The sequence below is a fragment of the Oryctolagus cuniculus genome, chromosome 16 (assembly GCF_051225735.1).
Source record: "Oryctolagus cuniculus isolate XC-2025 breed Fujian yellow rabbit chromosome 16, ASM5122573v1, whole genome shotgun sequence".
Lineage (NCBI taxonomy): Eukaryota > Metazoa > Chordata > Mammalia > Lagomorpha > Leporidae > Oryctolagus > Oryctolagus cuniculus.
Window position 1 is genome coordinate 68335412 of NC_142882.1, and position 27222 is coordinate 68362633.

The window sequence follows — 27222 nt, forward strand, 5'->3', positions numbered from 1 at the left end:
TGTTGCAGAAGACTAGACATGGTTACTTCCTCTGTCTTTCCTATGGCTCAAAGTGTGAGCCTAGAAGACAGAAGGAGAGAGAAGTTAGACATGCAATAAAGCACGGACTTTGTCAGTTGGGGATTTTTTTGGTTGTTTCAAGAAACAGAAATGTTCACCCCAGTTTTACCATCATAGAAGAGTCTTCTCCAGGGTATTTAACTCCTTGTGGATGCTGCTGAACACATGACCAATTTATCTCCCTGTTCACATGGTGCAGAGCCAACTGTCTGGCCCATCTCCAGCAAATGCACAGGAAATTACATTATGCATTTTGTGCAATAGACTCAATAGGCTCACTTCTGGATTCATCTTTCATTTTTATCTTCCTTTTGCCTTATTTCTTCACTTGTTCTAACTTAATTTTCTCTTGCTGCTTTGGGTCCTTTCTGTTTCTCTGAAATCTTTTCAGCCATCCAGTTAATCCACCATCAATATGGTGCCCTAGTCTCCAAGTTTCCCAGGTTTGCCCCCCTATGCCTTCTCTAGAGCATAGCAAGATCAGACTTCCCCAACCTCCCTTCCTTGAGCTCTTTCTTGGCTGACCCTATCCTGAAGGAAGCAGTACAAGTTTCAAAAGACAAATTGTAGACCTGGAGCTAACTGAACTTGGGCTGTGACTTTGAGTTTGAAAGCTAAGATTAGGTTCTCATGAGCTATATGGTGAATGCTATGGAGCCAGTCTGTCACCAACAGTTTCTTTTGACAAGCTACTCACCTTTGTATTCCCAGTGTCTTGATATATAAAATGGAGCTACAAATGTTAGGAAACTGGTGCAGTTTTGTCTATGGCGCGATCTACACCCTGATTTACATCCTATGCCCTGGTTCCACCCCCTCCGCCATTGCTGAAAGCCAGGTGGCCACATGGCCCAACCGCTGTTGTCAAGATCTACCCCCATCCTAATGGAATTCGCTGCTCCTGCTTCCCTGCCCACCCTCTGGCAAAGTTTTAAAAGGGCCTGTTCCTGAACACGTGCTCTCTTGGCTCTTCTCTCCTGCTCTCTTAGCTCCTCTCATCTGCTCTCCTCTCCTCCTCTTGTCTCTCTTCTCTCTGCTCTATCTTCTCTCCTCACTAGCTCCTCTCCTCTGTCTCTCTCTCTCTTATACTCTCTTTCTCTCTCTCATCCTTCTTTGTCCCTTCCCTCCAGTCCACTGGGTTTTCCCCAATAAACCCTTTCCCTTACTCCTGTGTTTGGTGTGCTTTGTGACAGCTAACAACAAACACCAAATTTTCAAGTTGAATGTGTGAATACTTGCGTGTCTCCTGATCCCCCAGCAGCATCTGCATTACCCCAACCTTCAGGCTCCATCTTTAACCCTTGCTTTACCCATGCTTCAAAGTCAAGCTTAAACCTTACCTCATTTGTGAAGCTTTCTCTAGCCACGAGTAAATTATATCTACATGGGACTTTACAGTTTACAAAGTGCCTCATACACACAGTATTTTGATCTGCATTGGATCTTCTCAATCAATCCAGAGAGATGGAAAGATTTAATAAAACTCTTTCATGTTAGTCAAACACCCTACACTACCTGGGGGTTCCCTCCTTTCCTTAGCATTCTCTGTGGATACCTCCCTTGTCACTCCAATTACATTCTAAACATTTTTCTAGGCAAGGGACCCATCACTTATTATGTCCTCCATGGCATGACATCCACATCTAGAAATGTCCTACACAAATACAATTGGCCACATTCTTCACATTCAGCATAGAATACTTCGGCCGAGTCTTCAGTCAATCCGTGCTAATAGCAGGGCTTCTGCAGACAGCGCAAACCCCCAGAGCACTGCTGGGGGATAGAAAGGCTACAAGGAGCAATGAGAGGTTTCCTTTATTCTCTGTCTGGAACTTGAGACCACTGTCACAGAAGCAGTAAGTAAGTAAACATACAAGCCCATGGATCACCTGTTGTCACTGTAGCTAAACCAAGAAAATCCATGGCTATGTTTTCTGGAAAGAAAAATAATCCTCTCTCCTAAGGTTTCTCTCACATTACAGGTTTTTTTTCCCTTTGAAATGAATGCAAAACCAAGTGGCAAAATATATCGTTACTCTCCTTTCACAAATGAAAACCTGAGAAGTGGTAAACTATCCCAAATGTCGCATGATTGGATAGGGGCCAAAATTCTAGAGTCCCAAATACAAGGAGCTTCTTTATGAAAACCTTCTCCTCTTGTATTCAGGAATGTACCCTTAGAGAAAAAAAATGGGAATATTTTCCCAGGCCAGCCCTAAGATCTACTTGTGTGAGTTGGTTACTCTCTGTAGCCTACAGATCTGAGGGCTCCCTATAAAACAGATGCCATGAACACAGGACAAGACAATTAGGGTCCTGTGGGGCAGAACTGCAGAGTTTGTTCCTCTCTTGGCTAGTGCAAGACCTCAAATGTTCTGTGTATATCAGTATATACTATGAAAGCCTGTGGAGAGAAACTCCCATGAACTAGCTAACCAAAAGCACTTCCTTTTATATATATTTGACAGGCATAGAGACAGAGAAAGACAGAGAGACAGAGAGAGTCCCTATCTGCTGGTTCACTCCCCACATGCCCACAATAGCCAGGAGCCAGAAATTCAACTCACATCTCCCACTGGAGAGGCATGGAGGATGGGAAAGAAGCCTAATTACTTGAGCCATCACCACTGCCTTCTTGGGTCTGCATTAGCAGGAAGGTGGGGTCAGGAGCCAGATCTGGAGCTCAAACCTACGTACTACAACGTGGGACAAGAATATATTAACCACAGGCTAAAATGCATGCCCAGAACCTTATATTTGTCCTACTAAGTTCTCTAGGGTCTCCCATAAGCAAGAGAACAACACAGGCAAAGCAAGCTCTTGGGAGACCCTTGTGCCCAGTCAAGGGCCTCTTTTTATTCATGTGGGGTCACACTGAACCCACCTTGCTTGTATTTTATGCCTTTTCCCTCTCATCTCCTGGTTCTTCCTGATCAAGGCTTCTGTGTACTCAGTAGCAAACATTTGGTGATTTGGGATTAGATAGAAAACCTAAGGGTCCTTCAAGGGACTCAGGGAAGGGCAGCAGCATTCCATCACCATGGCTCAAGCTAACAAAGTGATCAAATGGGGGGACTTTAAGGCCCCTGGGGAGGACTGTGGCACTATATTCAAATGAGAGGGAAGATGTTGGGCCGTGCTCTCATTCTTTTTATTTTTAAAGATTTGTTTATTTATTTGAAATTCAGAGTTATGAGAGAGAGGGAGAGACACAGAGAGAGATCTTCCATCTGCCAGTTCAATCCCCAGATGGCTGCAATGGCCCAAGCTGGGCCTGACTGAAGCCAGGAGCCAGGAGCTTCTTCTGGGTCTCCCACACAGGGTGCAGGAGCCCAAACATTTGAGTCATCCTCCACTGCTTTTCCCAGGCTACCAGAAGGGAGCTGGAGCAGCAGTGAAGCAGATGGGGCATGAACTAGTCTGGTGTCACACGTGGCAGCTTAACCCACCATGCCACAGTACTGGCCCCATGCACACTTCCTTTAGATTCTCAAGTATTATGGCATAGGATAGGGGAGGAAATTGCAAACAATAATAAAAATATAGTAATATTTGACACTTGCTAAGCATTCACTGTATGAGAGTCCCTCTGGGAGTTCACGGAAAATGGACCTAAAGGCTAAGTTTATTTGGTGCAAAAAAACAAATTGAAACCCATGTATAGAGGAATCTTCAAAAAGTTTATGGTAAATATGTTTTATGAATAAGCTGTGCTTGGCTTTCAAAAATTTTTTGTTCCAAACTAAACTTATATTTTAATTTTATTTTCCATGGACTTATTGAAGTATTCTCATACTCTGAGCTTTATGTGAAAGCATTTAATCACTATAACAACCTTCTGAGGTCTGTAATGTTATTCTTGGCACTTTTCAGATAAGAAAACTGAGACATAAAGACATTGAATAACTTGCTCCCAAGTAGAAGCTGGTGGAGCCAGGATTTGAACTTGAGAAGGCTACTCTGCAGTAGATACTGCTAGTGCCCATATCCATTCTTTCCCTTCTTAGTAAAAGAACACAGATTTTACTCCAGAATTTTGCCTCTTACAGTAAAAGACATTTCCCAGCCTCTTTGACTTCTGGATGTGTCTATATGAGTAAGCTCTGCCTTCTGCCATGTAAGTGGCAGAATGGTGGGAACTGGAGAGAGTACTCAACAAGGAAAAGGTATGCCCCACTTTTTGATTTTTCTTGGTGGAACATGAATGTGATGGCTGGAACTCCACAGGTCATTTTGGCCTTTGTGGTAAACCTAGAAATATCAGACTACAGAGTGAAAAAGAGCCCATGTCACTAATGGTATCACAGATTTGTGCCTTTCTAGCCCTAATGAGTTTACCATCTATGAGATGAAAATTAATACTCGTCTCCTTCAAATCTGGTTTCATAGATGATTGGATGTTTCCTACCTAATGAACTTTCTAACCAGGTATCATATCTGATTTAATTATCACACTGTATCATCAGTTGGGTGGCATGCCCATTTATAGATGGGAAAATGGGGGAGAGAGGGGAAGAATGACAAGAAGAAGAAGGAAAGGGGGGAGAGAAGGAGCAGGAGGAGACAGGAAGAAGGAAAGAGGAGGAGAAGGAGAGGGGGAAGAAGGAGAGGGAGGAAGAAAAATGTGGGGGAGGGAGAGAGAAAGGGGAAAGGGAATGAAGAGTAAAAGGAGAGGTAGAACTCATTGAAAAAAATCAAAGACTAGAACCAAGACCAATCAATTGCCATGAACCCATTCATCACAGCAGCTTTCAGAGTGTGTACTGTGTGGGAGAGAGGAGCAAAGCACAGACAGGTAGAGGAGTCAGCCTCTCTCCCCCTGAAAGACAGTTCACACCCTGGGATCCTATGGGGAAGATACCAATCATCTATATATGCACTCTGAATTCAATGCTGCCATATGACCTTTATGCTAAATGCTCATGGTGGCTTATCCTGTGAACCAGGATTTGTAGTGCTACACAGTAGATACAATATATTTTGGGAGCATACAGAAGGAATAAAAATTCCATCTGTATTACAGGAAAAGGCAAGAAGTGTTTTCAAAAGGAAGTAGAGTTAGTCTTAAAATATGAAGAGGAATTTTCCAGGTTGGAGTGGGTGGGGTGGGGATTCCAGGGAGAGGGAAGTCGTGGGCACAGGCACCAACGCAAGGAAGCTGAGTAATCTCAACCCTGTGGATAATTCAGGGATGCCCTTCACAAGTTAAAGAACTGTTGGATCTGACAAGACTCTAATTAAAGAATAGAGTCTATGGGCCAGTGTTGTGATCCAGCTGGTTAAACCGCTACTCATGATGCCAGCATCCACATAGGAGTGCCAGTTTGGATCCCAAGTGCTCTGTTTCCAATCTAGCTCCCTGCTTATGTGCCTAGGAAGACAGTGGAAGATGTCCCATATACTTTCATCCCTGTCATTCATGGGGAGACAGATGGAATTCAAGGCTTCATGCTTCAGCCTGGTCTTGTCCCAGCCCTTGTGGCCATCTGAGGAATGAACCAGTAGATTAAAATCTCTTCCTCTTCCTCTCCCCCATCACTCTGCATTTCAAATAAATAAAATAAATCTCTTTCGGCATTTAAAAAAAGAGCAGTGCCTTTTCAACAAGAGAAGACGATGTCATTTGAAAAATATCTCTAACCAACCAAAAGGGTTGAAACTTCAAAGAATTATCAACAAAGGTCACCACACGACCCAAAGCTTGTGTGGTCACTGAATTCAAGTGTGGATCAGATTAGTGTTTGTGTCCAAACTTAGATGACGCAGAGTCTCCTTCCATCCTGACACCCTCTTCTCACACACTCAGCCCTGCTCTCAAGGGAACACTTCTCTTGTTCTTTATCTCCCCAGTTCTCTCTGGGGGCCCCTACATGACGCATCAGACGTGCCTCCTCTGACTTGGCCACTGCTTCTTCACGCAGCCATCCCCTCATTTTCCTTCTTGGCTCTGGCTGTCAACACCCAGTGGGGCTCTCCAGCTGGCTCCTGGGGATGACTGCTCAGGGCTGGGTTCCACCACGATGGGAGAGTGGCCTCCCACGAACTCACTCCACCCATTACCATCTCCAACCAGTGAGGAGACTCTAATTCCCAAAGCCCCATTAAATGTACTCTGCAAACAGTTGTCCGAGCTTCTACAATCCCTCCTGCAAGGAGACCAACAGAGATGGCAGCACACAGGCCTGGTCCAAGTGGCTTCCATCCCTCTGCTCGCAGCATGCCAGCTGCACTGCCTCCTGTGTGTTCCTGTGTGTGAACGAAGGAAAGTGCACGGCGAGGAGCACAGGCTGCTTTCTCCAGAGGTTGTGTCTCAGCCCCAGGTCAGATGGCTGGAAGGTTTCCATTCCCACTTCTGGAAAATGCAGTGTTGGTGGGGGGTTGTCACAATATGAGCTATCTTCTCTGGACTTCAGAACTGAGCTGGAACTATGTGTTGAAGTGAATGCAAACAGAAAAAGGAGTGGAATGGGGCTCAAAGTCACACAGAAGATATCTTGAAGGGTTAAACCTCTTAGTCTGTTTTATTTTATATTATCTTTTATAGAGTGAAGGGGGTGAGAGGAGATGCAAATTGAAGCATATGTAATCCATTTGTATTTAATTGGGGAGTTAGTAATTCACATGGTTCAAAATTCCAAACGGGTGAGCATGCAGTGAATGTTTCCAGGCCCCTCCCTCAAACACCCAGCTTCCTCCCTATAAACCCCAACATTAATGGTTTTTGCATACCGTTCAAGATTCACATTCCAGCAAATGCATATGTTTTCTTTTTATTCACAAAGTAGCATTTTTACACAAAAGTCTAAGCTGTACTCTGGTTTCAGAATGTATCTTGAAGATACTTCTATAATGATTGCTATGGTGTGAGTGTTTGTGTCTCTCTAAAATGAATATGCTGAAATGACACTCCCCAGTGTGATGGTATTGGGAGATGGAGAGGAGGGTAGAATTTATGGTGGTAATCAGATCATGAGGAAGAGCCCTCCTGTCTGTCTGCCTCTCTCTCTTTCCCCTCTCCTTTCTGTAACTGCCCTTCAAATAAATAAATACATCCTTAAAAAAAAAATTATTTGCCTTTTGCTAATTTGAAAAATGGTAAGTGGTCTCTCAGAGTAATTTGAGTTTCTCTTATTCTGAGTAATATTGACTATAATTTCCTGGTTTTACAGAATCAAATATATATATATATATTATTTTTTCTATGATACACCTGTCACAGCATTTAACCATGTCACTAAGGAATTAAGGAACTGTTGATTTTTTTTTTAAGATTTATTTATTTGAAAGGCAGAGTTAAAGAGAGACAGACAGACAGACAGACAGAACTTGCAACCCCTGGTTCACTCACCAAATGGCCACATCAGTCTGGGCTGGACTAGTCTGAAACCAAAAGCCAGGAACTCCATCCTGGTCTCCCATATGTGTGGCAGCCACTAGACACTTGGGCCATCTTACACTGCTTTCCTAGGCAAATTAGCAGGGAGCTGGATCTGAAGTAGAGCAGCTGGGACTCCAGCTGGTGTTCATGTGGGATGCTGTTGTTGGATGTGGCAGCTTAATCTGTGCACCACAACACTGACCCTAATATTTTGTCCTTTTATAAAATGCTTTATACATAGGTAGAGAAAGAAGCTCTGGTCTAAAACATAAGATGCCGGTTTGGAGTATTCCTCTTTTGACTTCACTTACGGCAAGTTTTGCCCATGCAGAAATACTTTGTTTTAACAGAGTTAAAGGAATACTATTTCTGGCCGGCGCCGTGGCTCAATAGGCTAATCCTCCACCTTGCGGCACCGGCACACCGGGTTCTAGTCCCGGTCAGGGCGCCGGATTCTGTCCCGGTTGCCCCTCTTCCAGGCCAGCTCTCTGCTATGGCCAGGGAGTGCAGTGGAGGATGGCCCAGGTGCTTGGGCCCTGCACCCCATGGGAGACCAGGAGAAGCACCTGGCTCCTGCCTTTGGATCAGCGTGGTGCGCTGGCCGCAGCGCGCTGGCCGCGGCGGCCATTGGAGGGTGAACCAACGGCAAAAGGAAGACCTTTCTCTCTGTCTCTCTCTCTCACTGTCCACTCTGCCTGTCAAAAAAAAAAAAAAAAAAAAAAAAGGAATACTATTTCTTTCATGACCTCTGAATTTTCTGTGAAGATGAAGTCCATCCAAAGCTGAGGATATAAAATAATTCTCCCATGATTTCCTGTAATAATTTTATGCTTTGTTTTGTTTTTAACAAATAATCTGATTCTCCTAGAAATGTAGCTTGTGTAAGTGTGAGGTATGAATCCAAATTTATTTTTATTTGCAAATGGGTTCTATTGTCTTAATATTGGTTACTCCATAACCCATGTTTTCCCAACTGACTTTATTCAAAGCTGAATGTTGGCTGGGTTGGTGTGTCCCATTGTTCTGTGCTGTTTAACACATCTGCATATTTTAATCACAGGGATTTAAAAACGTTTCAATTACTGGCCTACCAGCACTAATCTTTTTCAGAAGTTCCTAAATATCTTGCTTTTTAACTTTTCTAAATGAAATTTACTGTCAAATTGCCTAGTTACAAAAAATAAATAAAACTAATAGTGTTTTTTGGGATTCAAACCTTTGGGAAAAATGACATTGTTATGAAGTGAATATTTTCTAAGTAAGAACATGATAAGCCTTTCTATTTATTCAAGTTTTCTTTCATATACACACACACACACACACACACACACCCCAGACTTGCAGGAATATGCCTAATAATGACAATGATTGTGGACATTCTTTTGTTGCTTTGATTTTCCTAGGATGATGCCAGTGCTCCCCCTTGACAATGAGACTGGTTTTGAGCATGATAAACATATTGTCATCATGCAAAGGAAGTATTCATTGATCTTCCTTTGTTAATAGTTTTTTAATATCAAGAACGAATACTGTGATAAAGTACTTAGGGGCCAATCTCTGATGTCTGCAAGTTACTATGAAAAACAAAAATAAGAATAAATTAACATAAAGAATGGACAGTGAATAGACAAGATAAGACAAGTGGAGTGAAAAGTTAACACTGCTGGTGGACACATGAGTGTTCCTTGTAAAATTCTGCAATTTTGTATATGAGTATTCTAATGATAAGGTGTCAGAAAGAGAAGAAAAGATGTTTGGTTTTGTAAAATAACTTTTTTGTGGTTTTGAAGACAATTTATGGCTTTTCTCCTTGAAGCTATTAGTATATTTACTAATAGATATGCTGATATCAAGCCATCCTTACATTCCTGCAGTAAACCCCACTTGACTGTAATGTATTGTGTTTAATGTGCTGTTTGACTCCATTTACCAATGTTTTATTTATTACTGTGCACCAATATTTACAGGAAATATCCTTCTTCTACTTCTAGATTTTTTTTTGACAGGCAGGGTTAGACAGTGAGAGAGAGAGAGACAGAGAGAAAGGTCTTCCTTCCATTGGTTCACCCCCAAATGGCTACCACGGCCAGCGCGCTGCACCAATCTGAAGCCAGGAGCCAGGTGCTTCCTCCTGGTCTCCCATGCGGGCACAGGGCCCAAGCACCTGGGCCATCCTCCACTGCCTTCCCGGGCCACAGCAGAGAGCTGGACTGGAAGAGGAGCAACTGGGACAGAATCTGGCGTCCCAACTGGGACTAGAACCCGGGGTGCCGGCGTCACAGGCAGAGGATTAGCCAAGTGAGCCACTGCGCCGGCCTACTTCTACATTTTTAGTAACACTATTTCTACATTGTCTGCCCCTGTACTATTCATCTTCTGTTCTACTCAATATCCATGTGTTTTCATCCTATTACTATAAATAAGTAGATTTTTCTGTTATTCTTTTTTTTTTTTTTTTTTTTTGGACAGGCAGAGTGGACAGTGAGAGAAAGAGAGACAGAGAGAAAGGTCTTCCTTTTGCCATTGATTCACCCTCCAATGACTGCTGCGGCCGGCGCACTGGGGCCAGCGCACCGCGCTGATCCGATGGTGGGAGCCAGGTACTTATCCTGGTCTCCCATGGGGTGCAGGGCCCAAGCACCTGGGCCATCCTCCACTGCCTTCCCAGGCCACAGCAGAGAGCTGGCCTGGAAGAGGGGCAACCGGGACAGAATCCGGCGCCCCGACTGGGACTAGAACCCAGTGTGCCAGTGCCGCAAGGCAGAAGATTAGCCTAGTGAGCCACAGCGCCAGCCTCTGTTATTCTTAATACTTTTGCTATAGAATTTTACATGTGCTCATGATAACAATGTTTTCTCAATACGTTATGCTAAAATAACAATTTGACTAACTATAAAATTTGTAGAGATTACACCTTGACAACTTTTGCTTGATGCTCCCTCATCTCCTAACAATGCATGCTGCAGTAGAGAGAGTTTAGCCTTATTTGTCCCATTATATATAACCTCAAGAGAGCAGAGAGCAGGGACAACTGTTTACATTTTAGGGGGAATAGGCATTGTGGCACAGTGGGGCAGGCCAACACTTGGGATGCCCGCATCCCATTACAAGTGCCAGTGCTGGCTCAAGTCCTGATCATCCACTTCAGATCCAGCTTCCTGCTAATGCATCTTGGGAGGCAGCAAATGATGGCTCAAATGCTTAGGCCCCTGATATCTAGGTGGGAGATCTGGATGGAGTTCCAGGCTCCCGACTTTGGCCTGTACTATCCCTGGATGTTGCAGGCGTTTGGGGAATGAACTAGTAAATGGAAGGTTCTCTCCTTTCTTTCTCTCTCTCTCTCTCTCTTTCTCTTCTCTCTCTCAAACAGATATAAAAATTAAAAAAAAATTCAAACACATTGTTTTGAAGTCCAGTACATTTAGCAGTCTCTGGAGATAGATTTTTCCTGCAAAATAGAGTATCCCTTCAACATGTTGATGTAAGTCCTCTCATTTTTAATTATAACATAAATAAGAAGTTTTCAAGAAATTTATGGAAATGCATATTATGAAAAAATTATACATGAATTCTAAAAATGTTTTTCACTAAAATTAACTTATCTTGTAATCCCATCTTCCACCAATATGCTTAAATTCCCTTGCATAGTTTCTGTTAGGGTGTTCAGCTTTTTGGTTTTATTGTTGTGTATGTATGCATGTACATGTGTCTTATTAAGCATATATTTCTGGTGGTCTTTGCTCTCTTCTATGCCTTTCATTTTCCCTCCAAAATTTTGAAATTTCTTATTTCCATGTCATTTCACTAGTTTTCTGTTTCTTTGTCTCTTGCTGGGATTTGACCTAGATCCTTTCTTTGTGTTCCTTCTGGCTTTACCCTTATTTTGGTGGTATTTTTTAGTTTTCTCCCCATTACTTTCTTCCCCTCCTCTGGTTTTCTTGCCACTCTTTTCCCAAGCTCTTGCATTTAAGCATTATTCATGATGAAAAGCTTGCATGGAATTTTTCATCTGATCCATGCCAAGCTATTTTTCTGAAACTTCTTTACCTCTCATTTTTTTTTTCCTGGCCTCTTTCCTCTTATTTTCTTTCTTATGTTATCTTCTTTTAGATTCTCTGATATAGTTCCTTTGGATTCATTCACTATTTAAAAATGAGCTTTTCATACGTAGCTCATTACTGGAAGTTCATGTGCATGCAGAGCCAGAGGCATGAACCACATTAGAGGAAATGTTTTGTATGATCCTTGGTTATACACAAGTTTGTTTGGCCTTTACTCTTTCCCAGCCAAGGGTGATGAGCAGTTACTGAGTTTTCCCACTCAAAGTCTTTCTTCTTCAAAGCCACAGAGATAAACTGCTTCCTGCAACTATGGCTTGTCTGTTGTTTTCAAAACAGCCCCACCTACCATGGCCCTCAGAACCAAGTTGCTGGAGAGAAGCAGCAGCAACCCGTGCATCCCCATGTGCCTACTATGTCCAACATCCTTTTGGGAATCCAGGTTTTGGGATAACTCTTGGAGATTTATACTCCCATTGTCATTTCCTAGCATCTTCTCCAAGCTTCCCTTCATTAATCCTTTGCTGATTGGTCATACCAACTTTGGGCACCACTTTCAAATATGTTGGTATCTGGACTTTTAGCTGTCTCTTGGTTTTACCAAAAAAAATCACATTTCCAAATTTGTCTCTTGTTCTCCTTAGTACTTGAAATGATCTGTGCAAAGAGAAGAGGTAATTTAAAAAACTCTCAGTAAAATTATTCTACTTTTATTAAGTTTGAGGGACAGAGACAGTGATATTCCCCAAATGTCTGCAATGTCCATATGCCCAACCCCAGCTGGAACCAAAGCTGAGATCCAAGAACTCAATCCAGGTGTCCATGTGGGTGGGAAGGTAGCCAAACCCTTAAGGCATCACAATTGCTTCCTAGGATCTACATTGGCAGAAAGCTAAGAGCTGGAGTCAGGAATCAGACCCAGGACATCTGATGCGGGACATGGGTGGACATCTTAAACACTAACATCAAATACCTGCCCCATTCTAGTTTTAATAAGATACAAGCAAGAAGGGTTTCTTTAAAAAAAAAAGAGAGAGAAAATACAGTTATCTCAAGAATTCAGGATAATGGGTACACTCAAATTTCACAAAGTAGAATACAAATTAGTACAATCTAGTTGCATGTCAATTGACAATTTTGACAGTTACACCATAAGCTTTAAATGTTTATACCCTTTTACCTAGCAGTTTTAGAATAATAACTGCAAGGATATTAAGTGAGGTAATACTTATAATGGTAAAGTACAAAACAGAAATTCAATAATTGTGATATGTAATTCTTTCTTATGCAGGTGGAAATGACATGTAAGATCATAGAACAAAGCTGTTATGATCCTAAATGTAAAATAAAATAAAGTAAGAATGAATAGAGTAATGAATGAGTGAGTAGAAGAAAGGAGGGGAGGAAACAAGGAAGATAGCTGGTGGGACAAGCAGTGTGAAAAGAGGTATGGAACAAAGGGGGGAAGAAAAAGAAATAGGAAAGACAACTCATAAAGAATGGAAATATTAACAGCACAGTATTAACAGAGATACTTTCTGAGAGAGCTGCTGAATATAGTAATTATTTTCTTCGGAATTTTCTATTTTTTTTAACTTAAAAAAAAGCATTAATTCAATAGGTTAGTGTTATGGCATAGTGGATTAAGCTGCTACCTGTGATGCTAGCACCCTACATAGGTGTCAGTTCCTGCCCTGGCTGCTCCACTTTGAGTCTAGCTCCATCATAATACACCTAGAAAAACAGTGGAAAATATTCCAAGTGTTTGGGTTCCTGACATTCATGTGAGAGACCTGGATGAAGCTCTGATTTCAGCCTGGTCCAGCCCTGGCTATTAGAGCCAGGGATAGAATGTCTCTCTTTGTATCTCTCCTTCTATCTCTGTACCTCTATCTTCCAAATAAATAAATAAGCCTTAAAAAACACTAAGTCAAGGCCCAAGTTGAAACAGGGATATCTTTATTGTTTCATATATCAATGTCTCAAGCCATAGATGACATTGTTTCTCCCCCTTTTCTCATTGTCAGCTCCATACTCTCAGCTGTAACTGTTGGTGCACTGCACCTGGTCTAAGGATCCAACTCTAAAATAGTGCTCTCAGAGGATTTTAACTCATAACTATTCTTGTATCAATAAAAACAGTGGTCTTTAATTTTTAATTTAAGCAAGTTATAGAGACCTTTAATTAAAATATCAGTCTTTCCATTATAAGGATATGAGGCTTTTTTTTAAGTTATATTTATTTGTTTATTTGAGAAAGAGAGAAAGAGAGAGAGAGAGAGAGTGACAGAGAGAGATCTTCCATCTGCTGCTTCACTTCCCAAATACCTGCAACATTTGGGGCCCTGCCAGGCTGAAACCAGGAGACAAGAACTCACTCTGGGTTTCCCACATTGGTACAACTGAATATAGAGTGGATCCAGGACTCAAACCCAGCACCCTGATATAGTGTGCTGCCATATCAAGTGACATCTTGACACCTACCTTAAATTTTCACCACAGAGTTTTGATTGAGAGGGCTGTGTCTTTTCTTTCTAACCATCCTCTTAATTCTGCACTCCATCACATCATCCTGTTTGACATTATACAGGCATGTATGTTCAGATGTTAACAGTCTTTTCTCATATTGGGAAATTTTCTACATTGTGAATCTATCATTTCAAAATTTCACATTTAATGGACAGAGACTTAAGCAACTGCTTTTATGTTGGCTTAGCTGTTCCAAATGCATCTCAACTCTGCACAGATCCATGTGTGGTCTAGCTGATATTTTTGTGATATTAACCTAATGTTTTCATTCCTGGAATGAAGTGGTTCAACTGTCTTGTAGCTACCTATCTACTGCATCTCAAGAACCCAGGAAAACAACAAGAAACCAAACCCAAAATTAGTAGGAGAAAAGAAATAATTAAAATTAGATAAGAAATAAGGCCGGCGCCGCGGTTCACTAGGCTAATCCTCCGCCTTGCGGTGCCGGCACACCGGGTTCTAGTCCTGGTCGGGGCGCCGGATTCTGTCCCGGTTGCCCCTCTTCCAGGCCAGCTCTCTGCTGTGGCCAGGGAGTGCAGTGGAGAATGGCCCAAGTGCTTGGGCCCTGCACCCCATGGGAGACCAGGATAAGCACCTGGCTCCTGCCATCGGATCAGCGCGGTGCGCCGGCTGCGGCGGCCATTGGAGGGTGAACCAACGGCTAAAGGAAGACCTTTCTCTCTGTCTCTCTCTCTCTCACTGTCCACTCTGCCTGTCAAAAAAAAATTAGATAAGAAATAAATGTGACTGAAACAAACAAATATAAAAAGAAACAAAAGATCAATGAAACAAAGACCTTTTATTTATTTTGATAAAAATAAAATTGATACACCATTGGCCCAAATAAGCAAAAAAAACCCACAGGGAGAAGACTCAAATGAATAAAATCAGAGATGACAAAGGAAATATAACAATAGATACCACAGAAATAAAAAAGATGATCAGAAATTACTACAGAGCTATATGCCAACAAATTGGGAAACCTAGAAGAAATGCATGGATTCATGGACACATACAATCTACCAAAATTGAGCCATAAAGACATAGAAAACCTAAACAGACCAATAACCAAGTTGGAGATTGAATCAGTAATAAAGACCCTCCCAACAAAGAAAAGTGCAGACATTTAAAGAAGAATTAATTACCAGACATTTAAAGAAGAATTAATTCCAATTCTTTTCAAGTTATTCAAAGCAACTGAAAGGGAAGGAATCCTCCCAAACTCCTTCTAGGAAGGCAGCATCACCTTAATTCCTAAACCTGAAAAAGATACAACAGAGAAAGAGAATTACAGACCAATTTTCCTGATGAATATAGAGGCAAAAATCCTTGACAAAATACTAGCAAATTGAATCCAACAACACATCAGAAAGATCATTCACCCAGATCAAGTGGTATTTATCCCTGGCAGGGATGGTTCAACATTTGCAAATCAGTAAATGTGATATATCACATTAACAGACTGAAGAACAAAAACCATATGATCATCTCAATAGATGAAGAGAAATCATTTGATAAAATACACAACATCCTTTCATGATGAAAATCTTAAGCAAATTGGGTATAGTAGGAATATTCCTCAACACAATCAAGGCAATGTATGACAAACCCACAGCCAGCATCTAATTGAATGGGGAAAAGTTGGAAGCATTCCCTCTAAGATCCAGACCCTTAAAATGATGCCCACTCTCATCATTACTATTCAATATAGTCCTGGAAATTTTCACAAGAGCCATTAGGTGAGAAAAAGAAATCAAAGGGATACAAATTGGGAAGGAGGAAGTCAAACTAACCCTATTTGCAAATGACAGAAGTCTATATATAGGGGATCCAAAAGGCTTCACTAAGAGACTATTGGAACTCATAAAAGAGTTTGGCAAAGTGACAGGACATAACATTAACACACAAAATCAATAGCCTTTATATACACAGACAATGTGAAGGCTGAGAAAGAACATTCAAGATCAATCCCATTTACAATAACTACAAAAAATTAAATACCTTGGAATAAATTTAACCAAGGACATCAAAGATCTCTATGATGAAAATTACAAAACATTAAAGAAAGATATAGAAGAAGACACAAAAAGATGGAAAAATCTTCCATGTTCATGGATTGGAAAATTAATATAATCAAAATCTTCATAATATCAAAAGCAATTTACAGATTCAATGCCATTCCAATAAAAATAGCAAGGACATTCTTCTCAGATACAGAAAAATTGGTCCTGAAATTCATAAGGAAACACGGAGTCCCTGAATAGTCAAAGCAATCTTATATAACAAAAACAAAGTTAGAGGCATCATAATACCAGATTTCAAGACATACTACAGGAAAGTTATAATCAAGACAGCCTGATACTGGCAAAACAAACAAAAAACAGATGGGTAGACCAATGGAACAGAATAGAAACTCCAGAAATTAACCCATATATCTATAACTAACTTGTCTTTGACAAAGGAGCTAAAATCAATCCCTGGAGCAAAAATAGTCTCCAACAAATGGTGCTGGAAAAACAGGAGCTCCACATGCAGAAGTGTAAAGCAAAACCCCTACCTTATACCTTACACAAAAATATACTCAAAATGAAAAATGGATCAATGACCTAAATCTATGACCTGACACCATCAAGTTATTAGAGGACATTGGGGAAACCATGCACGATACTGGCTTTGGCAGACTCCTTGGAAAAGAACCCAGAAGCACAGGCAATCAAAGCCAAAATTGACAAATAGGATTACATCAAATTGAGAAGCTTTTTCACTGCAAAAGAAACACTCAGCAAGGTGAAGAGGTAACTGACAGAATGGGAGAAAATATCTGCAAACTATGTAACTGATAAAGGGTTAATATCCAGAATCTATAAAGAGCTCAAGAAATTCAACAATAACAACACAAACAACTCAGTTAAGAAATGGGCAAAGGACATGAACATGCCTTTTTCACATGAGGAAATTCAAATAGTCAACAAACACACAAAAAATGTTCAGGATCACTAGCCATCAGGGAAATGCAAATCAAAATCATAGTAAGATTTCACCTCACTCCAGTTAGAATGGCTTTCGCACAGAATTCAACAAACAACAAATGCTGGCAAGGATGTGGAGCGAAAAGTACCCTAATCCACTGTTGGTGGGAATGTAAACTGGCATAGCCACAATGGAAGACAGTATGAGATACCTCAGCAAGCTGAATATAGATCTACCATATGACCCAGCCATCCCACTCCTGGAAATCTGTACCCTCATGTTTATTGAAGCTCAATTCATAATAGCTAAGATATGGAATTAACCCAGATATCCATCAACTGATGACTGGATAAGGAAATTATGGGATATACGTACAATAGACTACTACACATAGAAAAAAGGAATCCTGTAGTTTGCAATACAATGGATACAATTGGAAACCATTATATTTAGTAAAATAAGCCAGTCCCAAAAAGACAAATACTATATGTTCCCCCTGATTTATGGTAACTAATAGGGTACCTAAAAGGTAATCTATAAAAGTGAAATTAACACTTTGAGATGCAATGATTTTGTCTTGACTGTTGAGGAACTGCTTTTTTTTATTCTATTTGTTGAACTCTTCTCTCTTCTCTCATATAGGGTTAATCTTACATGTATAATGTTAATTGAAAATATATCCTTGTTAAAAATAAGAATAGGAGAGGAAGGAGGAAGAAGGGTATATGTGCAGGAAGGAGGGACAGGAGGGTGAGAAGAACCACTATGTTCCAAAATTTGTATATATGAAATGCATGAAGTTTGTATCCCTTAAATAAAAGATTTATTGGTTTAGAAAAAGGAAGTCATTTGTGTTTCTCAATATAAGTTTTTGCATACCAGGTCCAAGACTGTCAATTTTATTTTTTAAATTTTTTAAAGGACTTGTTTTATTTGAAAGGTAATGTTACAGAGAGAGAGAGGGAGAGAGAGAGAGAAAGTGATCTTCCATCTACTGTTTCACTCCCCAAATGGCACAATGGCCAGGGCTGGGCTAGGCCAAAGCCAGGAACCAGGAACTTCATCTGGTCTTCCACGTGGGTGCAAGGGTCCAAGGACTTGGGTCATCTTCTGCTGTTTTCCAGGTGCATTCGCAGGTATGGATTGGAAGTGAGCAGCCAGGCTGGCGCCGCGGCTCAATAGGCTAATCCTCTGCTTTGCGGCGCCAGCACACCGGGTTCTAGTCCCGGTCGGGGCGCCAGATTCCGTCCCGGTTGCCCCTCTTCCAGGCCAGCTCTCTGCTGTGGCCCGGCAGGGCAGTGGAGAATGGCCCAAGTCCTTGGGCCCTGCACCCGCATGGGGACCAGGAGAAGCACCTGGCTCCTGGCTTCGGATCAGCGCAATGTGCCAGCTGCGGCGGCCATTGGAGGGTGAACCAATGGCAAAAGGAAGACCTTTCTCTCTGTCTCTCTCTCTCACTGTCCACTCTGCCTGTCAAAAAAAAAAAAAAAAAAAAAAAAGTGAGCAGCCAGGACTCCAACTGGTGCCCATATGGAATGATGGCATTGCAAGCGGTGGCTTAATTCATTACAACACCACACCAGACTGAAGACTATCAGTTTTAGATCAGAGAAATTCTTCATAAGTCGTAGGGATGTTCATATCTACTATAGAATTCAAAATGATGACTCCTGGAATACTGTGTTCAAAACTCCCTTCTTTGCTATTTTTAAATGTTTGGTCATTTAATACCCATTGTGATGTGGGATCACAGGGGAAAATGCTGATGCTAAAGAAAATTTCTAGAGAAGAAGAAAGAAAATAATCTTTGTGGTTACTATGTAAGAAAATCAAATCCATGGAAGAAAAGATGTCAGGGCACCCGAACATTTACACAAACACCATCATCTCCAACCCCTGTTCCTCCACATGCACACCAATGTTGATCCTCTCCTAAAGTTCCACTCCCACACTCAACCCCTTCCAGACCAACTGGTTATTAAAGTCAATGCCCCATAGAACCAACATTACTGTATGTGTTACCAGGTGATAGTCCCTGAGGTAATGTAGCAAATTATCAGGGTAACTCTTACAATGGTAACTTCTTCTAAAGAGTCAGCATGAAACTTAAGCCTTTATATTATGACCACTAAGGGGCAAATGTGGAGGAACAGAAAAAAGTCTGTGCCCTTACACTCTAACAACAAATGTCCCAAATGCAAAAACATGAGTCCCAACTGCATTCCAAGCATGTAAATAGTATGTTGTACTTACTTTAAAATTATAACCCTGTTTTAAACATGAGTCCTAGTTCTAAGTCTACAAACATTCCTGTCATAGGGATAACCCTTTTGAGCTAAGGCCTACTGAGGTGGAGTAGGAGGAAATCTCAAAAAGGCATTTTTGGGCTGGTGCTGTGGTGTAGCAGGTAAAGCTGCCGCCTGCAGTGCCGGCATCACATACGGAAGTCAGTTCAAGTCCTGGGTGCTCTACTTTCAATCCAGCTCTCTGCTGTGGCCTGTGAAAGCAGTAGAAGATGGCCCAAGACCTTGGGCCCCTGCACCTGCGTGGGAGACCCAGAAGAAGCTCCTGTCTCCTGGCTTCAGATCAGCACAGCTCTGGCTGTTGCGGCCAGTTGGGAAGTGAACCAACAGATGGAAGACCTCTCTCTCTGCCTCTCCTTCTCTCTCTCTATGTAACTCTTTCAAATAAATAAATAAATCCTTAAAATAAAGAAAGGCATTTTCATATCCATCCTAGAATTATAGCTAAATGCCAGAATGTCTGAGATCAGAAGATCCATGTGCTAGAAGTTGAGTTACATGCTTAAATTCACAGAGATAGACTCAAAGGAGAGCCAAAAGGCAATCTCTAAGAGCAGGAAGAAAACTGATTGTCTGAGGTCAAATGTGTGAGCACTTTGAAAGGTGGCATGGGCTCCATACGTTCATCACAAGACCTCTGGCTGTGTCACTTCCGCAGCACTCCACAGGAACATGACTGGGAGCTTTGCCATGATTCAGCTTGATATTTCAGATCATACATTGTCATTTCGGCTCTACTCTGGTGTGCCCCAGTTTAAAATATCTTCTTCCCAGGAAAAGTGTTTACCTGTTTTCTCACAGAATAGTTTATGGACTGATCCTTCAGTACTCTCGCTTTGCCACCAAGTTTGTGATTCAGAGAGAAATAGGCACCAATCAGGGAACCAAGTGCTCACAGCACAATTAGAATCATATGCTTCTCAGTCCAAAATTTTCATCACAATTCTGTATTTCAAGTACTTCGTCTGGAAAAATTTCTTTTCTTCTGGTGTTCACTAAAAGTTTAGCAAATAGTAGGAGATGATTTAGTGTGCCTGACAAATGTAGAAAATAAAATGCTTTGTTATTTTCATGTTTGAATAAAAAAAAACATTGAGGCTACATTTTCCAGACATTCTTGTTGATTGCCTTTATACTAGAAAAATTATTATCTCTACTTCGCAGCCCAACCAAGATCAGCATGACAGTGCTAAGCCAAGGCTTCTGAAAAACTAGCAATAGAGTCACCAGAGCACACTAGTTGGCAAACGAATTGAGGAAGAAGCAGTAAAATGTTCGAAATTTGAGATGTCAGCTTTGACAGGAAGCTGATGATCAAACAAACCATAATTGTTTTTCTTTTAAGTTCTCCCCAAGGAATTTGTCTTTTAAGTACTGATTTTTTTTAACTTAATGTCATACACTGCCCACTGACCCAGAATTTCTATCTAAGATGAAACAAAGAGACTATGGGGCCGTTTTCCATCCTGATTTGGGAGGGTCACCCACTGTTTCCTGACTATATTATCATACAAGCTTCACCACAGGAAGAAGCATCCAGAAAACCAAGCAAACAGAAACAGCTAGAAATGCCACTGTTACTCTTCTTTTCTGCTCACCCATACATATATTGGTGTTCACACTGATTTTTACCAAACTCACATTCAAATAGGTCAATGTCAAAAAGACATTCATGGAGGGCACAATCAATCTTTGACAACTTACAAAAGGATATTGCACGCTCACAATCTGTGCTTCCCTACCACTTACAATAGTCTGCAAGATTTTGATGATGGAAAAGGGAAAGGGAGGATGGAAGTATGGCCTCATGTTCAAGGGCTCGCAGAGATAGATGAAGAAGGGATGCCTGGTCTTCACAAAAACACTGGTACTTTTGAGCTAAGAAATAATCATTTCTTAAACGCTCCAAGAGTTATCCAATGCCTCTCTAGGAGTTCATGAAGACTCATGGAAATAAGTTTGCAGTTGTTCACAGTACCATAAGAGATTAATACAATGGTTAATTGCAGGAATATGTTTTAAAGCTCAATTTATTTCATGTAAAGACCATTACCTTATTCCTTAATTATGTAATTTCAATAGTTTAATGGTAAGATTTTTTAATAAGCAATGATAGAAGATGATGAGTTTTGTTTGTGTCTTAGTATTTGTACTTTTCAAAAAAGTTCAAGTTGCTGAATTCTTGGAACCATTCGAGTACATTGCATAACTATAGTGTGGTTTTTCATTTTGAAGGCACATTAGAATTCCTGGGAAATTTAAACAGTGCTAATACCCAGTCTCTACCCAAAAGCAAGCCCATCAGAATATCTGCAGGTGGGAGTCTTCAGTAGGATTGTTTTTAAACGTCTCCAAGTAAGCTTAATGTGCAACCAAGGCTGAGAATCCGAATTAGGAGCTGGACAGAATTCTGCCTGCATGTTTTTTCCCTTCTGTCTCTCTATACTGCAAAGCATTCCTGCTTAACTGTTTGATAGGTATGAGAGATATCTATTCAATTGAACCTTAGCACTCTACAGCTCAGTCTAAGTAATCTTTCCCAACTGCCCAACAACATAGACCATCTCTAAATGAAGAGTCAGCCGTTGGAAATTTTTTCAGATATAATAGAAAATAATGCCATGACTTGTAAAGGAAATTCCCAGGAAACATTTATTTTTTGTTTCCATGGAAACTGTCTCCAAAGGCCATTGGACTCAGAACACAAGGAAATCTAAATGATAAATACGAGAGAGTATGGTAAGAAAGAATGTTTTGGAACTTTGAAACATGGAGAGATAGAAAAAAGGAAATAAATAGGGAAGCTAACAAGAAAATTAAGATAAAATAAAAATTGTTACACATTTTAGTGTAAAAACAAGCAAAGCAAGTCAAGTAAACAAGCAAAGCACCACAGACGATAAGAGAAGGATCACCCACAATCCCCTTGTATCTGCTCCCAGTCAGTGCCATTCTTATCCAAGGTATCCACCGTCCTGGATTTTGACAGTCATTTCTTTGATTCTCTTTGAAAGTTTAACATCTAAGCATATTTATACTAGATTGGATAACAGCCTCTATTTTTTTACTCCTTGCTATACCTGGGGTCTTTTCCAGTCCCTGTCCCTGAGTAAGTCAGAGTATACTTCCTAGTACATAGACATTGGCCTCGACCATATGACAAGTTTTGTTCAGTTAAATGTGACTGGCAGTGACAGTACAGTTGGGCATAGGCACAGGCCTTAAGAGACTTCCTGCATGCCTTTCTCTCTTACATTCTTTTAAAACATTTTTAAAGCTGTGTTTTCTTGGGGGAAAAAAGAAGACAGAGTCTATTATTACTTAAAAGGAAAAAAATTCAATAAATAGTCATAATGTCCCAAGATACTTTTAGGAACAGAAATGCATTGTTATACGCTGAATTTTTCTGCCCATGTTTCCACAAATACCTTTAATGACATGCAGTCATATGACATACAAGCCACTAATTTAAACTGTATAATTCAATGGTCTATTCAGAGTTGTGCATCCATCACCACAATTAATTTTAGAATGGATTCATACCCTTCAAATAAAAAGTCATATTCATTAGCAGTCATTCTCATTTCTCTCAAGTGAATTTATGCTTTTGCTTACTCTCTTACACTCAGGTTAGCACACTAGTTTAAGATGAATAATAGAAAAACAAACCAACCCGCAGCTAGAGCCACATAACTACTCCCAGTCCAGATCAGTGAAACTCAAGCCCACTCCTAGACATATGAGAGAATAGTTGCTATTATTGTAAAATTACTAAGATTTTATAGAGCTTTTTTATGCAGCAATAGTTGATTGATACAGCAAAGAGACAGAAAATATTTGTAAATCATAGAACTGAAAAAGAGAGGCCAGTGCTATGGTGTAGTGGGTAAAGCTGCTGTCTGCAGTACTGGCATTCCATATGGGTACCAATTAGAGTCCCAGATGCCCCACTTCCAATCCAGCTCCCTGCTAATGCTCCTAGGAAAGCAGTAGAATATGGTCCCAGTCCTTGGGCCCCTGCACCCACATGGGAGACCTGGAAGAAGCTCCTGGCTCCTGGCTTTGGATCAGCCCAGCTCTGGCCATTGCAACCATATGGGGAGTGAACCAGTAGATGGAAGATCTCTCTCTCTCTCTCTCTTTGCCTCTCTGCCTCTCTGTAACTCTGCCTTTCAAATAAATAAATAAATCTTTAAAAAAAGAACTGAAAAAGAACCCTTACATTGCATCCATAACAAAGTTTTAAAAACCTAATTTTCAAAAATGGAAAAAAAAGTTTGAGCAAATATTTCACTGAAGAAAATAAATGTGTCAAGTAAGCACATGCAAAGATGTCCAACCTCATCAGTCATTAAAATCACAATGAGGTACTGCTACAAACCTGTTAGAATGGCTATCTCAAACTCAATTAAGCTGACAACGTCTTAGTTCATTTGAGCTGATATCACATCCTGAGTGCCTTTTGAACAACATAAATTCATTTCTGACAGTGCTGGGTTCTAGGCATTCCTAGATCAAGGCATCTTGGTGTTTTTGATGTTTGGTGATGACCGCATTCTGGTTCATGGATGGCACATTCTAACTGTGGCCTCACATGGTAGAAAGGGTGATTGAGTTCTCTAAGGGTCTCTTTAATAAGGGCACTAATCCCATTCCTAAAGGTAGAGCACTTGTGACAAAATCACCTCCCAAACACCATTATTTTAGGGGTTAAGATTTCAACTAATGAATTCTTGGGGACACAAACATTGATATTATGGCACCAACTGTTGACAAAGATGGAGAGCAACTAGAATTTTCATATATTGTTGGGAGGAATGCAAAATACTACAGACAATTTGGAAACAGCTTGGCAGTGTGTTGTAAAGCTAGATATACATACAGTACATGATGTAACAACTTCATTCCTAGGCATTTACTTGAGAGAAATGAAAATACATGTCCACAAAAAACCCTGTACATAATTAATAGCCACCTTATAATCACCAAAGCCTGGAAATCATGGCTGTAGACTGAATGTTTGTGTTCCCCAAGATTTCATATTCTGAAACCTAATCCCCAATGAGATGGTATTTGGAGAAGGTGCCTTTGGGAAAAAAGATTAGGTCATGAATGTAGAGGCCTCATGAATTGGATTACTGCCATTATGAAAAAGGAATCCAGAGAACTTTCCTTCTCCCTCTGCCATGTAAGGACACAATGAGAAGATAGCCAACTGTGACCAAGTAATATTCTGATCACATATTAATATAAATACCATTTGTATATCTGAATGTAACTAAATTCATACATAAGTTAAATAAAAACTATAATTTAACTATGATAGATGTTCTCTCTGACCTCAATATAATTGACTAGCCAGATTAATGACACTCTCCATTCCATCTGTAATTATACTGACTGCTTCCCATGGACAATCAATGCAAGCCCCCAGTACAATTCCTGCAACTTCACTTCCTTAGATAAACATTTACCTCCCTTTGCTTGATCACCACCTGTGAAATGTGATGGTAAAGTTTAATTTCCCCAAAATAACATCATGACTCTCATTCAAACACAAAATGAATATGGGTCCAAAACGTCATTCAGCTCAATAACTGATGAATAAAACAATACTGAACCAGTTCAAAGATTATTTGAGAAGCCTTATATATGCAACTTAATGACTGAACTATTAAAATAAGATTGCTGGGTTAAACAAACTGATAATGTCCAATACAATCATGAAATATAATCCACAAGGTTAATTTTTCTTTTAAACATAAAGTATTCGTATCTCTACTTGACAAAAATACATAAGTTAACCTCTTTTCCTACATAGTTATAAAATAGCCCAATCAATAAACATTGCATCCCAGTGCTACATTGAAAAATCACCCAGGAATCTCTTTTGGCTATTACCAAATTTCACAAAATTTTTTCTGATGGGGATAATCAAAACTTTTATGATAGGACTGTTGAGAGTTTTAAATGAATTAACATGTATGAGCACTGAGTGCAGGTTCTGGCACATAGACTGATGAGTAAACAGCCACAGCAGGGGCCGGCGCCATGGCTCACATGGCTAATCCTCCACCTGCGGCGCTGGCATCCCATATGGGCACCAGGTTCTAGTCCCAGTTGCCCCTCTTCCAGGCCAGCTCTCTGCTGTGGCCCAGGAGGCCAGTGGAGGATGGCCCAAGTGCTTGGGCCCCTGTACCCGCATGGGAGACCAGGAAGAAGCACCTGGCTCCTGGCTTTGGATCAGTGCATTGCCGGCCATGGCAGCCATTTGGGGAGTAAACCAATGGAAGGAAGACCTTTCTCTCTGTCTTTCTCTCTGTCTGTAACTCTACCTAATAAAAATTTTTTTTTTTTTTTTAAATACACAATGGTAGCAAGTGGAAGAGTAGAAGACCAACCTAGTGCTATACATTTGGTGCTCTCTGATCAGCTCCGTGATTTCCAAAACTCCATGGATTTTGTTGCAAACCTGTTTTCCAGCTGTATGCATTAGGGCAACTGATTGATTTGTTGCATATTACAAAAAAAAAAAAAAACTGATGAAATGGGGGTGTGACAAAGAGTTGTTTGTAAGGAAGCATAGTTGAAAGATTTGATAATGAAGCATCACTAAAAATATTGTTTAAAATTGTACAGACAATTGCTAATGACTGGAGAGAAAAATCCAAACTCTGGAAGCATTTCATACCATTTTCTTGCAAATGTTTTCAATTTATTGTACCACTTTAAAGAAATCAAAGCTGAAAATCAGTCATTGAAGTTGTGATCTGAGTTTGTTTTTTGTTGTTGTTTTTTTGTGAGGACCAAGCTCAACAAGAAGGCCTTGGCTCTACTTCAAAACACCATATGCATTTTTGCAAAGATAAAATAATTAAGAAATTTTGTATGCATTTTTGACAACCTGCTTTAACTTACTTTTTCAATTAAATTATTAAAGATCAATCATGATTATTTTGGTACATAATTGCTACCAATACATGGAAAAGATGGAAGAATCACATAAAAATGACACGTAAGAGAGTTAAATCCTTATCTATGGTGATTATTAGTAAATAAAAATATCTCAAATTGATAAACCAAAAATAATAATAAAAACATTATTGGGAGGTACACAAGGATTTCTTGAGGTATTGGGTCAGTTTATATGAGGAACCAACACAAGGATTTGCCTCTGGAGTACTGGACACTTGACTTGGGAGGCTTAGTGCAGGAACACTACTTAATTATAAGACTTTAACACTGACTCATTATTTTAAGTATGTATAATATTATTTCAATAAGACAATTATGTCAGGGAATAGTCCGCGGCGGCTTTGCCAGGCAGAGGTTTTTAGTTTGTTTTGACTGGGGGCTTTCCAACAGGCAGGGCTCTCCGGAGGCGGCGGGATCGAGGTCGCGGTAAACAACAAGATGGCGCCAGGACCCCCGCGGTGAGTCTGCCTGCCTGCCTGCCTGCTGCGTGACACCTCACCTGATTGGCCGAAGGACGCGTGCCTTTCACGTGAACAGAGACCAGATTGGTGTGCCTGATGCATGGACTCTAGCTTGCTTCTGATTGGTCACATTTTGTATATAAGCCGCAGGTGTAAGGAGGAAGCTCTCTCTCTCTCTCCTCTCCTTTCCTCCTTCCTTTCTACCTCTGTCATGTCTACTTTCTCTAATAAAAAGTCTACTGAAGACCGATAAGCGTCGTTCGTTCTTTTCTCGCTGAGAAACTGTTGTCGCGGGCCCTGGGTTGAGTCTGCTGGCCAGACTCCCCGAGACGCTCGCAGCACAATTATTTTAAGTCATTGGGAGAAGAAGTTGTAAAGATAGCTCAGGAGACTATACCATATCTTGTTATCCTTAAATAATTATATATATAAATCTTTGTTTACATTGGGTGGCTTATTCTATGCTAATAAAACCTGTTAATTTTTAT

General features: G+C 40.5%; 1 long non-coding RNA gene across 1 annotated transcript in view; it reads left to right on the forward strand.

Annotated features, from left to right (window-relative positions):
• Positions 1-26982, forward strand: part of LOC149121802 (uncharacterized) — a 205032-nt gene extending 178050 nt beyond the window's left edge. Inside the window, exon 2 of the long non-coding RNA XR_016222671.1 lies at positions 26664-26982. This is a non-coding gene — a long non-coding RNA (uncharacterized LOC149121802). The remainder of the gene's footprint in view (positions 1-26663) is intronic.
• Positions 26983-27222: the final 240 nt, after the last annotated feature.